The sequence below is a fragment of the Amblyomma mixtum genome, chromosome 1 (genome assembly GCF_055824585.1).
Source record: "Amblyomma mixtum isolate Tamu chromosome 1, ASM5582458v1, whole genome shotgun sequence".
Taxonomy (NCBI): domain Eukaryota; kingdom Metazoa; phylum Arthropoda; class Arachnida; order Ixodida; family Ixodidae; genus Amblyomma; species Amblyomma mixtum.
In genome coordinates, this window is record NC_143012.1 from 258,880,483 (window position 1) to 258,898,645 (window position 18,163).

General features: G+C 45.0%; 1 non-coding gene across 1 annotated transcript; it reads right to left on the bottom strand.

Annotated features, from left to right (window-relative positions):
• Positions 1 to 7,581: 7,581 nt before the first annotated feature.
• TRNAR-CCU (transfer RNA arginine (anticodon CCU)) lies at positions 7,582 to 7,653 on the bottom strand. The gene has a single exon. It is a non-coding gene; the product is annotated as a tRNA-Arg (tRNA).
• Between the last annotated feature and the right edge of the window lie 10,510 nt (positions 7,654 to 18,163).

The following is an 18,163-nucleotide window of genomic DNA, read 5'->3' on the forward strand; positions in this document are numbered from 1 at the left end:
CTCGCCGGAAGGGAATGGAGGAGGATGAGAGTGAGTGAAGACACCGTATTCCCTAGACGCGCTTTTGTTCATTCCAAACCATCGAGCTGGCATGGCGGAGTGTATAGCATGGTCGTCTCTCACGCCGAAGACCGGGGTTCGATTCCTGAGCTCGACTAATTTCTTAATCGGTTTTATTTATTTATATGGCCTGACTAGTAAAGCTAATTAGGCTAATTGGGTAATTAAGCAATTAACTAAGCTCAGTCCCACTTACTTGGAGCATCACTATACGATCCCTTCAATTGGTTGCATGGTTACTAGCCAAAGTACAATTGGCCCCGTTTGAAATTCGCGCACTGTGACGTCACGACCGTTTCCACCAATTGAAAAGCGTGACATTTTCTGTCGACAACTGCTGCTTACAATGATGAGACATTAAAGGCTTCCGCCTTAAAAAGAAAGCCAACTGCGCACTCGTACATCCGACAGCAACGCGCGGGACGTAGGTTCGGAACGGCACTCAACAATTTCATGGGGCAGGCGATTCCAGTCATGAATAGTAGATGGGAAAAATGCGTTTTGATAAGTGTTAGTTTTGCATTTAATTTCTCTAATCTTCCATCCATGGTCAAGTCTGTTTGACCTGAAATGCGGTGAAAGAAAATAATTTTCTTTATCTATTTTTATTTTTCGGTGAAAAATTTTATACACAATTTCTAACCGGGAGTTGGTACGCCGTTTCCGTAACAGCTCCCATCCCAGCGTTAGTTTAATGTTAGTAACACTGCTGTTAAAATCATAATTACTTGAGACAAACCAAGCGGCAAAGTTCTGAATACGCTCAAGCATGTCTGTTATATTTAAAGTAGGGGGGTGCCAAACAACACAAGCATACTCCAATATTGGCCGAATATAGGTCAAATATAGAAGCTCTTTAACTTTTAGTGGTGTCATTTTAAAATTTCTTTTTATAAAATTTAGCATACCATCTTTAGCAGAAACGTGCTCGACGTGCTCATTCCAGTTGGATGGATGGATGGAAACAACTTTATTACACAAAAAAAAAATCTTCCAGGGTGGTCCCCTACTGGTCCAGGAGTCCACGGGCTTGTGCTTCGCGTAAAGCCCGATCCACTAGCCATTTCTGGCCGGCGGGCTGAGCGGTCCGTAAAGCAGCCTCCCAGGAAGAATGAGTGGGATTGGGGATGGGGGATACTGCCTTTGGGGAAGGACATTCCCAAAGGTAATGGAAAAGTGTGGATTTGGGCACGCCACAGGTGTTACAATCAGGAGGAAAGGTGGGATGAAAGCATGAGAGGCGGTGGGGTGAAATAAAGCAGCCTGTCTGTAATTGCCGCCATGTGGCGCTGGATAAGGGCGACAAGGTACTGTGGGGTGGTGGCAGTGTCATGCGGCTGAATTTGTAAAATGTGGTAATTTGGTGATATGTAGAGAGGATCATTCCAGTTGAGATTAGACGAAAAGTAAACGCCGAGGTATATATAGTGAGAAACTCTAGAAAGTCGGGTAGAATCTAGTTTGTATTCAGCCAAGAAAGGGTGATGCTTGCGCGTGAAAGAAATAAACTGACATTTTATTGGGGAAACAGCACTCAGAGAGGAATTAAAACGTGCGTCGGCATCAGCGAGCAGCGATGACGCGATCCCTTGTAGAAGCGGCCTAATGCATACACTATTAAGCGCGCAGGCAGTACTTTACCCCCTCTTTGCAATATGCCAAAACGCAACACCCAGAGCGGGGATTCTGGAGCCCACGATGAAAAAAGACTCCGCAAAGATTGCTGAGATTGCGTGTCTTTTCGAGGAGAACATTTAAAGGAAGACGTAATTACGCGTTAAAGGATCAACATTTTTCAAAAATTTGCCGAAACTGGTCAAAAGTCCCAGGAAGGTGGTGAAACGCACCTAGAGCGTAAATAAAACGCACTGTATAATTTCACCAATTCTGCAAAATGCTGATTTTTGCAAGTATTAGCGCTAAAAGGAGGATAAAAAGAACTGCATCTTCAGTACAACATTTTGTTGTACCCGCATATAATTCCACTCTGTATTCCTCGCCGACGGTTAAAGACTGAGGAAATGTCTTCAGCTGATATATGCGCGGCGTAGACACGCACGTTTTTCTAAACTTGCTAGTGACAACGCCAAGAGGACATTTTTGTTTTAGCAGGATGCTTAGCCTGCAGTGCAAGCTAAATTCTGCTCCTCAAGCACGTTTCTATCTCACTGAAAATAACGTAATTACATTTGCAGTCTGTACAAAGAACTCTATACCGATCGCCCATTGCATGCATTGAATCTTGCAGTGACTTGTGAAAAAAACCATGACTCAGAAGCGAACGCGAAACACAAATATATCTGCTTCGCCAGGAAAATGCTTGTAAAGCAGGAATCGCTGATTACTTTATCCTAAAGCGATCGCACAGTCTATATTATGCAGCGCACATAAACTCCGGGGCAAAGTATGAAAGCGGCTTGCTGCTTTCGAATTTCTTCGGCGTATCGCTGCCATAAGAAAGGGATGACATTGCATTCTTGACAAGTTATACGGAAAGGATACTGGAAGTTCGCGAGAATAATGAACAAAGGAGAAAAGTTCCTCTTTTGGGTCCTATTTTGCCCACCCAGCAGCTTTTAGTAGCAAAGATGCACTGTGAAGTGCGGTGTCTGAATATAATTTGTGTTTTTTTTACATTTTCTCTTAGCCTGAAAAGAAAGCCCCAGCTTATCTATGGCCGAAACATAATTACGATTGCTATGTGCTTGTATATGTTTCTGGGCATTGATACATGTGGTGTTTATCAAGTGAAGAAAGAAGCTGCCGCAGGGATGTGAAAAACGATAACGTGGGTCTTGAAACATTTGCGCTGTGAGGAAGGATATATACCCGAACTAGTCATCCAGGTGTTGACACTCAACTTCAAGAAGCGTGACCTGACGGTGATGGTAGATGGCTGAAGCCCATAATACGAGGCACATAGTTCTTCCCACACTTCCTGTTTGGGCAGGCACTTTTTTGTTTTTTTATGAGAGACTGACTTGATTGACAGATTGTGACTGTGTTTCGCGTTTTCTCTTTTCCTTTTTTAATCCCCTCATTCCCTTCCCCAGAGCGGGGCAGCCAACCCGAAACCTTTGTGGTTAACAGCCCTGCTTTTCCCCCTCTCTGCATCTGACTCCAGTTTGCGTACTGAGCTAATAAAAGATGGTGCCTCTTTAGAAGACGTGTTTCCTAAAATATGATCAACCTAGATTAACCCTTCAAAGTGGTATTGCGAAGGCAATCATTCTTCAAAAGTGCAGAAGTAGTGCACAAGAATTTTAAGTGTCTTCTGCACTGAACAGTAACGCATTTCAGAATCCCTGATAATACTAGCATTAATTACACCGCCTAAAAAAATTGCTGAACAAAAAGGAAGCAGTGAAAAATCTCCGTAGCCGCATTGCGAGAGCGATCAACGGACCAGTTTTTTAAGACTTATTACCTACGCGGAGATAGTGAATATTTTTGTTCCCAAAGCACATGCTAGCTTCACGAGTCAAATTCTCCGCAAGTCTTGTTTTCCGACTAAAATATTTAATACTTCAAATGGACACGCCTCCAGAATAGTACGCATTCTTTGGAAGCCAAGAAAGATAGGAGCTCCTTCATCTACAGAAACGTCGGCCGGACGTCAGCTGTCGTCAAGTGTTCATAAAGAGCAAGACGCAGGACCACCCTCCTTGTCTTTCATCTCCAACTGTATTATATTTTTTTCTTTTTAGAATGCTTCACAGTAGTTTCAACGATTGAGCCTTTCAATAGCTGTCGCGGGGCTATTCTGAAGTGATGGCAGTCCTAAATCTGCGTAGAAAGGGGCACATGTAGCTTTTATTTTTTACGAAGAATGAGAGCGTGTAGTCTCGGAAAGAAATCTTTCGTTGGTCGATTTTAGTTAAAAAAAAAGGCTTGCGGAGAAGCTGACTTATCGATTAGAAAACCTGTTGTTGGTTGATTTTGGTTGGAAAACGAGGCTTGCGGAGAAGCTGACTTATAGATTTCCGCAAATGGTCCGCTCAGAGCCAACTTATTTTTTGACTGTCGCGTCTTACTTTCCAGATGCTGACGATCTCACAACAGTCGGTTGCTCGCCCTCAGCAGCTAGCCGTACTCTAGTGGGAAAATGGAAGGACAGTAACTTCCTAACAAGCCTTTATCCGAACCTGTCAATCAGCAGCGAATTTGAGGCGAAAGTACTGACGTGATAATAAAAGATATAGATAATGCACTTCCGAGTATCCAAAGGCAGAGGTCATCTGTAAATTGTCTCATTACGAACACTCGGGGTGCTTAAGGAGCAGTGCCGTTTTGTTTATTCAGTGCAACCGTAATCTGAAGAAGCGGCAGGCAACTAATAAAGGATTTAAGACGACGAGGGCCCACCTCGCATCGCACACAAAATATGCCTATGTGAGGCGACCGGAAGGGCGGCGCGCTTTCTTTTTTGGTAAGGGAAGGCGGCAAGAATCGACGCATGCAGCTCTTCAGATGTTCCCACCCCCTTACTGAAAAGACGAAAAGGGTATTCATTCATCATTAATTTCGTCCCCCTGACTGGATATATTTCCTGATCTCCAGCATCACTATGAAAGCTTTTTCTGCCCTTAATCTCCAAGATATCAGTCTTAACCTCACATATATTTTCTCGCGTCCAGTATTTTAGTAACAGCAAAATTGCGACATCAATTATCAGTACAATCAAGGTTAGAAAGGCTATAGTTATGAAGGGCTAGGCGTTAGCTGGGGGAGATTATTCTCTATTTCTGTAGGAATTGAAGATCAGGAATTCAAGGCGACTATTGATGCTGTCAAAAAAGAGAAAATTAAGCTATCCTCACTTTAGCTTGCTGCCTTCTTCGCTATAATTGAGTACAAATAATCTAAGAGCGAATAGAGCTTCTCTACAGAGGCATAGTTTCAGCTGAGGAACACTTTCTGCTTGAGGGCATTGAACTCCAGATGCCACGTAGTGCAGTCGCTCTCCCTTCTGGGGAAGGTTTGAAATAAATTTTTCCCGTTTATTGTAATCTTTTGTGACACTTTTTTGGAAGGTATAATGCGGCGCATCTCCATCCCAAATTCCACTCGGCGATATCTTGCCCTAGGTTCTGCGTCCCCTCTGCCGCATCTAGTTCATTATTTTTGACAACGCTTGTGATAGTAAAAACAATCTTTAAATAGTGAAAGTTCTGTATTGGGATGTCGCTTCCGAGGGCCGGAATGAAACTAAATGTTGAAGGTGGGAAGTGGTATTTCAGCCTCAATGGGAGCAGTTCTGTTACATAGCCAAATGTCCGGATCATCGAGAGATGGTTAATGGGCCGTCAGACTGTGATTGGGCCGAAGGAGTACCGAGAGCGAAGCCACATCATGCCCTATTATGATAGCGCGCTAACTGTCAAGATATGTAGCGAGAAAGCGAATGAACTTAACGGGTCGTTTGAAAATCAAAAGGACGTTTTCTAAAAGTCGCCTAAAACAGCGGCAGCAACGTTGAGAGCTTGCTTCGTTTCATACTATCTAATAATAAAATCTGCGCAGCCTTCACTGATCGGTAATTTGGGAAAAACTTCTAGCCTGAAGACACACTCACTATCCGAATATTAAAAAGGAATTCGCGAAAAGGGTCATTCAGATGAGCTACGTCATTTATAATGCATTGAAGAACCAAACTCGCGACTCTAAAATACTTCTCTCTAGCTGCTCACGAAAATACTACCTTAATATTAGAATCAAGCCCGCTGTTTTCATTAGAGGCATATAGAAAAATCTCAGCAAGACAGAAGAACTAACTGACTTAGTCCTGACAAAAGGCACCCCTACAAGACGGATATCATTTCGGTGTTTGAAGGTGTTCTTGAACGCACCTACTTGCAGTGGTGAGTGGCATCCGATGGTGCGCCAACGATGGTCGGGAGCTAGAGCGTTACTGAGAGAAAACCTAAGGGAAAACCAAAGTTCTTGCACATAAAATCTGCATTTCGCCTAGCCTTGCTAAATCGTCTTTCATTTTGGTGAAAGGTTAGCCGCGTGTTGCATCAGGAGCTCCTAGATTCGATGCCGAAGGGTTGTTGCTTTTATGTTTTCGCTAGCACTTATAGTGGCCATTCGCTGCGTTTGGACGTTGTGTGTTTGTCGGTTTGTTTGTCTATCTACCTGTTTGTCTGAAGCCGGCTTTGTGGCCGGCTGTTCACCTCCCCACCGGGTCGCGGGCTACCTGCCACCGTGTCAGGTGGCCGCCCATTTAATCCTGACAGGTTGGTCGAGACGAGCAACCTGGGTCGCAATCCAAACCAATCGACCGAAGTCCCACCGTTGGCTACACGCCTGCCATAACTGCCTTGTGCCTGCGCCACTGCTCACCTGCCCTATGCGCGGCTTACTGGCCAAGGTGCGGCCGGTAGGTAGGTTAGCAGTAGCGCAGTGGCACAAGGCAGTTGTTATGGCAGGTGATGGCATGACCTCCTTTCACTTTTGCATGAAAGAACACACACACCAACAACCACCTTAACCAAGGAGAGCAGCGCACCACCGACACAAATTATCCTAGTGCAAATATCCGCATTTTGCCTATTTACTCAAATCGACTGACATTTTTTGTCCTCCGCGGCCGGCACAAACTATTTATTCGGAAAAGAGATCGCTCCGTATTCAGTACGGAGAAACATTTCGGATATATGCGTGGTTCGCTCAGCCTATGATTTCTCTCAAACGCATTGCTATGCTTTCTTCGGCTTCTGGCGACTTATTTGCCGGAAACGGCTCCTTTAGACTATAAATTTTCCCCTTTCGATTCCCGCCCGCTCCGTCTGGTCTTGGTGAAAAAATACGGATTCAATATTCCTCAACAGAGAGTCCGCGCTTTTGCACACGTTTCCTGTCAACATTTTCGACAAATGAAGCATACATTTCAATATTTTTCTTCCATTCTGTACGCCCGGCTTCGTTTCTCACATATGTCCTTAAATTTGCACTCGCTTTTTTTCTGCGTTATATTTCGAAATTTTTTGCTTTTCTACTTAACATTAAAGTGAATTTTTCGTTCCGAATATTTCATTTCTAAGCGAAAATGAAGGCCGGTCGTGCCTCCGTTTTCTTAATATTGGTTTTCCATCTTGTCCAAAAAATATTCACGGAATATGAAAGACTATGGCGGGAGAGAGTGAAAAGTTCTTTAAATTCAGAGAGAAAGAACCTAAGCAATCGTGTAAATCACTCTCAGCCAATGAAATCTTCTGAATTAGCCTTTACTTCCCATATTTTTATTCTGAAGCCTTTGGTTTTTCCCGTTTTCGAGCGTACATCAGTGCCGATCACTTTTGTGACTTCAGAGTACGAGGCCATTTCCATCCGAGCCAGGCAACTAGGCCGGAATATCTTCTCCAAATGTATGAAAGAAGCCAACAGCCACAGAAACCAAGGGGCACAGGGGATGTTTAATTAATTTTTTTATTTTGTGGTGTTGATCAATTTAGATATTACTGAACATGTTATCGCTTAAAGCTAATTGATTAGAAAAGCAGAAGAAAAAACAACCACTGCCGCCGGTGGGATACGAACCCACGACCTCCGAATTAGGCGTCCGGTGCTCTACCTCTGAGCTACGGCGACGGCTGTCAAATCTTCTGCTTTCGGGGGTATTTATGTTTTACAAGTAACCTAACCTTGAGAGTGTTCATGAGCGCCACCCACGTTCATAAGCGGCGGACGTAGAACGTCCTGAGTTACCGCAGGTGTGACGTAGAACGTCATCGAACGGAGAGGGCGGAAGCTGCGTGAGAACCCTCTTATGCTTCCTATGGTGTCAAGGCTGCCAGAACCGAGGCCCTCGCTAAGCAATTAAGCAAACAAGGGAAGGGGATTGAGGGGCTCGTTATAAATATGAAAGAAGCCAACAGCCACAGAAACCAAGGGGCACAGGGGATGTTTAATTTATTTTTTTATTTTGTGGTGTTGATCAATTTAGATATTACTGAACATGTTATCGCTTAAAGCTAATTGATTAGAAAAGCAGAAGAAAAAACAACCACTGCCGCCGGTGGGATACGAACCCACGACCTCCGAATTACGCGTCCGGTGCTCTACCTCTGAGCTACGGCGACGGCTGTCAAATCTTCTGCTTTCGGGGGTATTTATGTTTTACAAGTAACCTAACCTTGAGAGTGTTCATCAGCGCCACCCACGTTCATAAGCGGCGGACGTAGAACGTCCTGAGTTACCGCAGGTGTGACGTAGAACGTCATCGAACGGAGAGGGCGGAAGCTGCGTGAGAACCCTCTTATGCTTCCTATGGTGTCAAGGCTGCCAGAACCGAGGCCCTCGCTAAGCAATTAAGCAAACAAGGGAAGGGGATTGAGGGGCTCGTTATAAATATGAAAGAAGCCAACAGCCACAGAAACCAAGGGGCACAGGGGATGTTTAATTTATTTTTTTATTTTGTGGTGTTGATCAATTTAGATATTACTGAACATGTTATCGCTTAAAGCTAATTGATTAGAAAAGCAGAAGAAAAAACAACCACCGCCGCCGGTGGGATACGAACCCACGACCTCCGAATTACGCGTCCGGTGCTCTACCTCTGAGCTACGGCGACGGCTGTCAAATCTTCTGCTTTCGGGGGTATTTATGTTTTACAAGTAACCTAACCTTGAGAGTGTTCATCAGCGCCACCCACGTTCATAAGCGGCGGACGTAGAACGTCCTGAGTTACCGCAGGTGTGACGTAGAACGTCATCGAACGGAGAGGGCGGAAGCTGCGTGAGAACCCTCTTATGCTTCCTATGGTGTCAAGGCTGCCAGAACCGAGGCCCTCGCTAAGCAATTAAGAAAACAAGGGAAGGGGATTGAGGGGCTCGTTATAAATATGAAAGAAGCCAACAGCCACAGAAACCAAGGGGCACAGGGGATGTTTAATTTATTTTTTTATTTTGTGGTGTTGATCAATTTAGATATTACTGAACATGTTATCGCTTAAAGCTAATTGATTAGAAAAGCAGAAGAAAAAACAACCACTGCCGCCGGTGGGATACGAACCCACGACCTCCGAATTACGCGTCCGGTGCTCTACGTCTGAGCTACGGCGACGGCTGTCAAATCTTCTGCTTTCGGGGGTATTTATGTTTTACAAGTAACCTAACCTTGAGAGTGTTCATCAGCGCCACCCACGTTCATAAGCGGCGGACGTAGAACGTCCTGAGTTACCGCAGGTGTGACGTAGAACGTCATCGAACGGAGAGGGCGGAAGCTGCGTGAGAACCCTCTTATGCTTCCTATGGTGTCAAGGCTGCCAGAACCGAGGCCCTCGCTAAGCAATTAAGCAAACAAGGGAAGGGGATTGAGGGGCTCGTTATAAATATGAAAGAAGCCAACAGCCACAGAAACCAAGAGGCACAGGGGATGTTTAATTTATTTTTTTATTTTGTGGTGTTGATCAATTTAGATATTACTGAACATGTTATCGCTTAAAGCTAATTGATTAGAAAAGCAGAAGAAAAACAACCACTGCCGCCGGTGGGATACGAACCCACGACCTCCGAATTACGCGTCCGGTGTTCTACCTCTGAGCTACGGCGACGGCTGTCAAATCTTCTGCTTTCGGGGGTATTTATGTTTTCCAAGTAACCTAACCTTGAGAGTGTTCATCAGCGCCACCCACGTTCATAAGCGGCGGACGTAGAACGTCCTGAGTTCCCGCAGGTGTGACGTAGAACGTCGTCGAACGGAGAGGGCGGAAGCTGCGTGAGAACCCTCTTGTGCTTCCTATGGTGTCAAGGCTGCCAGAACCGAGGCCCTCGCTAAGCAATTAAGCAAACAAGGGAAGGGGATTGAGGGGCTCGTTATAAATATGAAAGAAGCCAACAGCCACAGAAACCAAGGGGCACAGGGGATGTTTAATTTATTTTTTTATTTTGTGGTGTTGATCAATTTAGACATTACTGAACATGTTATCGCTTAAAGCTAATTGATTAGAAAAGCAGAAGAAAAAACAACCACTGCCGCCGGTGGGATACGAACCCACGACCTCCGAATTACGCGTCCGGTGCTCTACCTCTGAGCTACGGCGACGGGTGTCAAATCTTCTGCTTTCGGGGGTATTTATGTTTTACAAGTAACCTAACCTTGAGAGTGTTCATCAGCGCCACCCACGTTCATAAGCGGCGGACGTAGAACGTCCTGAGTTACCGCAGGTGTGACGTAGAACGTCATCGAACGGAGAGGGCGGAAGCTGCGTGAGAACCCTCTTATGCTTCCTATGGTGTCAAGGCTGCCAGAACCGAGGCCCTCGCTAAGCAATTAAGAAAACAAGGGAAGGGGATTGAGGGGCTCGTTATAAATATGAAAGAAGCCAACAGCCACAGAAACCAAGGGGCACAGGGGATGTTTAATTTATTTTTTTATTTTGTGGTGTTGATCAATTTAGATATTACTGAACATGTTATCGCTTAAAGCTAATTGATTAGAAAAGCAGAAGAAAAAACAACCACTGCCGCCGGTGGGATACGAACCCACGACCTCCGAATTACGCGTCCGGTGCTCTACGTCTGAGCTACGGCGACGGCTGTCAAATCTTCTGCTTTCGGGGGTATTTATGTTTTACAAGTAACCTAACCTTGAGAGTGTTCATCAGCGCCACCCACGTTCATAAGCGGCGGACGTAGAACGTCCTGAGTTACTGCAGGTGTGACGTAGAACGTCATCGAACGGAGAGGGCGGAAGCTGCGTGAGAACCCTCTTATGCTTCCTATGGTGTCAAGGCTGCCAGAACCGAGGCCCTCGCTAAGCAATTAAGCAAACAAGGGAAGGGGATTGAGGGGCTCGTTATAAATATGAAAGAAGCCAACAGCCACAGAAACCAAGAGGCACAGGGGATGTTTAATTTATTTTTTTATTTTGTGGTGTTGATCAATTTAGATATTACTGAACATGTTATCGCTTAAAGCTAATTGATTAGAAAAGCAGAAGAAAAAACAACCACTGCCGCCGGTGGGATACGAACCCACGACCTCCGAATTACGCGTCCGGTGCTCTACCTCTGAGCTACGGCGACGGCTGTCAAATCTTCTGCTTTCGGGGGTATTTATGTTTTCCAAGTAACCTAACCTTGAGAGTGTTCATCAGCGCCACCCACGTTCATAAGCGGCGGACGTAGAACGTCCTGAGTTACCGCAGGTGTGACGTAGAACGTCGTCGAACGGAGAGGGCGGAAGCTGCGTGAGAACCCTCTTGTGCTTCCTATGGTGTCAAGGCTGCCAGAACCGAGGCCCTCGCTAAGCAATTAAGCAAACAAGGGAAGGGGATTGAGGGGCTCGTTATAAATATGAAAGAAGCCAACAGCCACAGAAACCAAGGGGCACAGGGGATGTTTAATTTATTTTTTTATTTTGTGGTGTTGATCAATTTAGACATTACTGAACATGTTATCGCTTAAAGCTAATTGATTAGAAAAGCAGAAGAAAAAACAACCACTGCCGCCGGTGGGATACGAACCCACGACCTCCGAATTACGCGTCCGGTGCTCTACCTCTGAGCTACGGCGACGGGTGTCAAATCTTCTGCTTTCGGGGGTATTTATGTTTTACAAGTAACCTAACCTTGAGAGTGTTCATCAGCGCCACCCACGTTCATAAGCGGCGGACGTAGAACGTCCTGAGTTACCGCAGGTGTGACGTAGAACGTCATCGAACGGAGAGGGCGGAAGCTGCGTGAGAACCCTCTTATGCTTCCTATGGTGTCAAGGCTGCCAGAACCGAGGCCCTCGCTAAGCAATTAAGAAAACAAGGGAAGGGGATTGAGGGGCTCGTTATAAATATGAAAGAAGCCAACAGCCACAGAAACCAAGGGGCACAGGGGATGTTTAATTTATTTTTTTATTTTGTGGTGTTGATCAATTTAGATATTACTGAACATGTTATCGCTTAAAGCTAATTGATTAGAAAAGCAGAAGAAAAAACAACCACTGCCGCCGGTGGGATACGAACCCACGACCTCCGAATTACGCGTCCGGTGCTCTACGTCTGAGCTACGGCGACGGCTGTCAAATCTTCTGCTTTCGGGGGTATTTATGTTTTACAAGTAACCTAACCTTGAGAGTGTTCATCAGCGCCACCCACGTTCATAAGCGGCGGATGTAGAACGTCCTGAGTTACCGCAGGTGTGACGTAGAACGTCATCGAACGGAGAGGGCGGAAGCTGCGTGAGAACCCTCTGATGCTTCCTATGGTGTCAAGGCTGCCAGAACCGAGGCCCTCGCTAAGCAATTAAGCAAACAAGGGAAGGGGATTGAGGGGCTCGTTATAAATATGAAAGAAGCCAACAGCCACAGAAACCAAGGGGCACAGGGGATGTTTAATTTATTTTTTTATTTTGTAGTGTTGATCAATTTAGATATTACTGAACATGTTATCGCTTAAAGCTAATTGATTAGAAAAGCAGAAGAAAAAACAACCACTGCCGCCGGTGGGATACGAACCCACGACCTCCGAATTACGCGTCCGGTGCTCTACCTCTGAGCTACGGCGACGGCTGTCAAATCTTCTGCTTTCTTCTGCTTTTCTAATCAATTATCTTTAAGCGATAACATGTGCAGTAATATCTAAATTGATCAACACCACAAAATAAAAAAATAAATTAAACATCCCCTGTGCCCCTTGGTTTCTGTGGCTGTTGGCCTCTTTCATATTTATAACGAGCCCCTCAATCCCCTTCCCTTGTTTGCTTTCTCCAAATGTAGGTAGAGGATTGGTGGCGTGGCCATTAGTTTGTCAAGATTCATGCGGCCACACGATTCTGGAGGACCCATATGTGATTCGTTGGCCATAGTTCTCAGACATCTGTTTTCATAGAGCTGAATGTATAATCCTGATATTGTAAATTTGCTCTGAGCTCAACCCCACCCTTCATTGCTGCGTCCGCACAGGCATCATATGAATCGTTTGTACTTGCAGCGCATGGATAATAGAGCACAAAAGAGCAATAACACCTTGCCTACCTGGCCAATTCTGTAAATACGATATAAAGACTTTGCAACCGAAAAGTTGCAAACCAAAGTGGATTTGCATGTTCCAAAACTTGCTGCAGTTGTAAATTTGTCCCGCATACATTTGTGGTAAACTTTTCTCAAAGCACCTGACGCATTGTTTTACATTATGGTAGAACCAGTAAGAATCGTATTGGCCGTGCTATCAGTACAGTGACATTTTTGCATTCTGGTAAGGTAGTAGTCCAAACAATAATCAGGGTTTTTGTTTGAATTCTGGCCTGCAACGTCGACTTGGCACTTGCTTGAGGTAGTAGCTTCTTTGTGAAACAAAGGAGAAATCGCCTTCTTTCTCGCGCCACTTCCGCTGCTGAGCCCCAAAGGGGCACTCAAAAGTAACTCACTGAGCCAATGATCGCCTCGCTTATTCGCACATTTTCTACGTGGTAATAAACCGAGTAAAACAGCCGCACCATGTTATTTCAAAGGCTGAAGGCACGAGGATTATGCGTAAACGAGGCACGCTATGTTAACTAAGCCTCATTAAGGCTGCGGCCGAAAGGACTTGGGAAACTTGGGAACAGTAATCTTCTAATAATCAGTTGTACGTGATTCGTATTGTAGTCTATGCACGCTCATGTACGCATTCGAAGCGTGTCCCTCCCCCCTCGCACAATGGCTAAGCCTGAACCGTTGCCAATCGTCCCCCACGCGTGTGGAAACCAAAACAGGATTTGAAAATGTGTCCCCTCTGCATGACTTATCCGCACTGCCGTCCCATTAGCTCACAAATGGTGATTGGGTTGCTCATGCTATTTGATTACCTGTTTATCGCGAGTTCCCGATAAACCATTAATCACGGAATCGAACGGCTGGAGCAGACCTAGATTACAGTCGTTTCCGAAACTAGCACTATGCGCAAGTGCAATACATTTCCTACTATGTACATTTTATGCACTCCAAGTAGCCGGAGGACGCCAAACCAAGAGCTCTGCCTTTTACATCTCGTCTGCAGCGTGCTAAATCTAGAGGATCCGCCGTCACTTCTTCCAAGTTGTACTCGCTTTCAAAATTGAGACAAACATTCGGAATTCAGAACTTTGCATGGCATTATTTCTGCCAGAACGTTTCTGTGAGCGTTAAAGTTTCTGTGAGCGTTGATTATAAACTTATTGGTTTATGATGTAAAACTTTGCATTCGTAAACCTAAGCGAGCAGTCGAGCATGCTGTTCCTGAGGACGCCGGTGCGAGAGACCTATTATGTGCGGTTACTGAAAATCCTTCATCGCCTTAGCAGAGACCTTTGGTTATTTTCTCCTTTTTTTATAGTTATTAGTAATTTGACTTCTCGCTGTTGAGACATATAATTCTTCTTAGTTTTTATCCATTGAATGTAAGAGGCATTTTATTTTCACAATTTTTTTTGCAATTTGAGCTAGGCGCTGTTAAAATTTGTTGGAGGAAAATAAACAATTACACACTTAGAAATCACAAGAAATGAACTTCTATCAGGTGAAAGAGTTGCCATCTGATTAATAAAGTCAGGAGCTTCGACGCGCAACAGCACAGTGACCCGGTGCATATATGTCCAGCACATTCTATATGTAGTTACATGGAAGAAGTTGCGACATGATTGAAGCTCGGCTCAGATTATCGATAAGTTCGCTTTAAATTGCATTTTAAAAATGATCAGGATCTCTATGGCCACAAAGTAATTATGCTTTTTAGAAATTTTGTTAAGCGTTTGAAGTCAAGATCTTTTGAATAGTCTTTTGATTATTCCTTGCTTCATGTGTAGCTCGGCTGCCTCGAGTGTAGTTTTCTTTGGTTTGGTTATTTTTTTAGAAAAACTGCAATTGCATTTGAGGGCATTCAATGAAACAAGATATTTTTCTTCTGGTAGTCGCTCAGCGCTATCTGTAAATGCGTTTTACATCAACCTTTCGTATTGTTGTTGCTTGCTGTTTTCATACCAAAATTTCTCAGACAAGTGTGCCTGCAGCATGAGAAGGTGCTGACACTAAAGTTTACTTGTAAGGTAATTAAAGTAAGCGCTAAAGAAAAATACTACAAAGAAATTTTGGAGCTTTCGGGTGTTGTTTTTCCGCTGTGACTGTATAGATCTTGCGCCTACATTAATAAATCGAGCGACTTCTGCAACAGCCGCCTTTTATAATATACCAGTGACGCAAATAAACTAAAACATAAACGAAACGCAATGGTGGACACTTACAGTGGGCTAATTAGGTCGTGAGGAGTGATATACGCTGAAGAGCCATGACATTAGAATGAATTTTACTCGAGAAACTTGCCACTTTCACAAGTTCCCCCTTTTCGTTTATTTGTTCGCGAACGGCTGACTTTTATCCTCCGTAGGACTTACTTTGAGGTTTGCAAAAAGGGAAGAAAAGAGGTGCCTTTTTCTCAGCGAAGGACCTGTTCCGTGTAGCATACTGTCTTCTACTACTCACAAATTTTGTGTCTTCTCGTCTTAAAAAAATACCTGGCTAAGTTACATTCTTCTTTATTGTTCTTTGGAACCACAGCAACATCTGCTGAAGGAATAGTGACGCTTGTAGAAAGACCGGATGGTGAACAATAATGTAGCAACTGAAGATGCAGCCAGCAGGCATGCTCAGTTCTAAAAAGATAGTGCAAAATATACGTCATTCTGTTTCACAAGAACTAAGAATAACACCTGCTCACTCCGTCGCTTATGAGTCTCAGAGGAACAAGGATAACGCAGTCTAGGCATCCGTTTCAGCGGCCAAGCAGACACGAGGGAAAACAAGCTTATTTTTCTCAGTATAAATTACGCCCGCATAACTATCTCACTGAAGTCTGTGCAACGGCTATGTTGACGCAGATAGAGCTCCTTAAGCACTTTCATTGCTTTGGTTCCATCTTTGTCGGCATGATGTAATATGTTCTCTGCACGTTTTGCGTTTTGTGCTCTGTTATCAATTTTCGCGTTTTTGTCCCTTTTCTCCAGTGCATACGCCCAGAACTCAGATTCGACTCTTTATAATAGCCTTTCCTTCGGCTCCCGGCGTCAGCTTGATCTGTTTCTTTTTCTGGGCACACGAAAAACTTTTTTTACATCGCCGCTGTGAGGTAGCCGCTTGGGAAAAATTGCCCGCTTTTTAGCGTTCGCGACACAGAAGTGCAAATATAACTGTAGTAAAATGTTGCTGTCTTCAGGCAAAGCTAATAAAATAGCAGCTCTAAGGTGGCCTGCATTCAAACTGACTACGGATACCGGCATCGCAATAAGTGTATTCCAAGACGTGTGTAGTCGGTGTGGTTGAGCGCACTCAGCGCACTTGCTAAGGCGATCCCGCAAACTTTTGCTATGTGAACAGCAGCTGCTCGTGACAGTTGCTCGGGCGTTACCTGAGTTGCTAAATTCCGTCGCCCTGAAAATAGGCACACGAGCAGGGCCTTAGGATTAGCTCCGAGCTCTCCAGAGTTCCCCTCAAACTCTAGCGCTCGCACACCGTGCATACTTCAGCAGCTCTTGGCTGCTTAGGTTGCTCCTCAAGCTCACGTATTCCGCTTGCCCCGCGAGGCGGATAGAATTATCCCGAGTCCGCGCGCGCACACGCACACACACACACACACACACGCAGACACACACGCTCACGCACGCACGCACACACACACACACACACACACACACGCACGCGCGCACACGCACGCACGCACGCACACGCACACACACACACACACGCACGCACACACACACACACACACGCACACACACACACGCACACACACGCACACACGCGCGCGCGCGCACGCACGCACACACACACACACACACACACACACACAGAGAGAGAAGCCCGTGCATGAAAGCACATCTGGAATTAAAGTAGACAAAAGAACGCATTGTGCCTACCTCTTTCAATTGCTATCTTGTTCACTACAAGCAACGCGTATTGATGTTAACTCGAGGTATTATGGAGTGCTTCAGTGAGGCAGCTCAATAATCTACCATGGCTGTTAACTGTGGGGCTTGGCTGAATCACCTAGAGACATTCACCACCTGCAGCTCACAGCAGGGGAAGGGAATGAGTCCCCATCGCCTATCCTGTCACAAGCAGACACCTTCGCTGTTTTTGTGAGAATATTGGCAGCCTACTAACAGTGAAATGACCAACTTCTGTAAGAAGCACGTCGGGCGACAATGAATTTTTTTTATACTTCTATGCGAATTTCAAAATGAGGAACTGAGCACCTGAATACAATAAAAGACACATTTTCTTTTTTTTTGTTGAAAATCAAATGACACCCTTGTAAAAAACCTGTGTCCATTGAGCGGCATCGTGACCTAATTGGGGTCCAGGGGTGGCTATCTTATCTTTCCTCGGCCTCCGAACCCCCCCCCCCCCCCTGACAGATCTTCATTTTCCTGATCGCCGCTTCTCCATACACTAGCTTTTTCCATAAAAAATAAGAAGTAAGAGTCACATTACAACGGTGGCTGTTTAGTATGAAAAGATCTCTTCTTAATTGCTCGTCTCGTCCTCATCTTTTAAACCTCGATTGAAGCTATTTGTAAAGAAGCTTATATTCTAAAAAACCTATTACGGACATACTAACCATCCTGTGGCTTTTCTTGTGCTGTGTGCTGCGGCAGCCCTGAACTATAGAGTCTGGCAACACTGCCAATTAGGTTGGACAGCACAGGAAGATTTAGCGCCACTGGCTCCTTGCCAGGTTACACCTTAGATCTAAATTTCGTTTTGATATAGCACGGTATTAGTGCGCGGGGGACCAGCTAGCGGTCAGGTTCAAAGGAGCAGCAGAACTCTAAGGAGCCATAATAAAGATTTTGGCGTCTGGGTGAATCATAGACAAACCAAGTACAAAGTGCAACAAAAACCCTGCCAATGTACTCAGCCTCTAACCGGGATTGCAGGGTGGGCGGGAAAAGAAAATTCGGACATAGTTTTGGAACAAACAGAGATCCTCAAAGAGGCTCTGAAGACAATATAAAACGGATTCGACACGGCCCGTGTCATCACTTAGTCTGTCTGCTTGCTTTTTTTATACCGTAGGCTCATTATATATTTCCTCGGCGTAAACACGTTCAAGTTCTGAGTCGTAGCCGAGAAATCTCGTCGTCGACAACTCCCAAG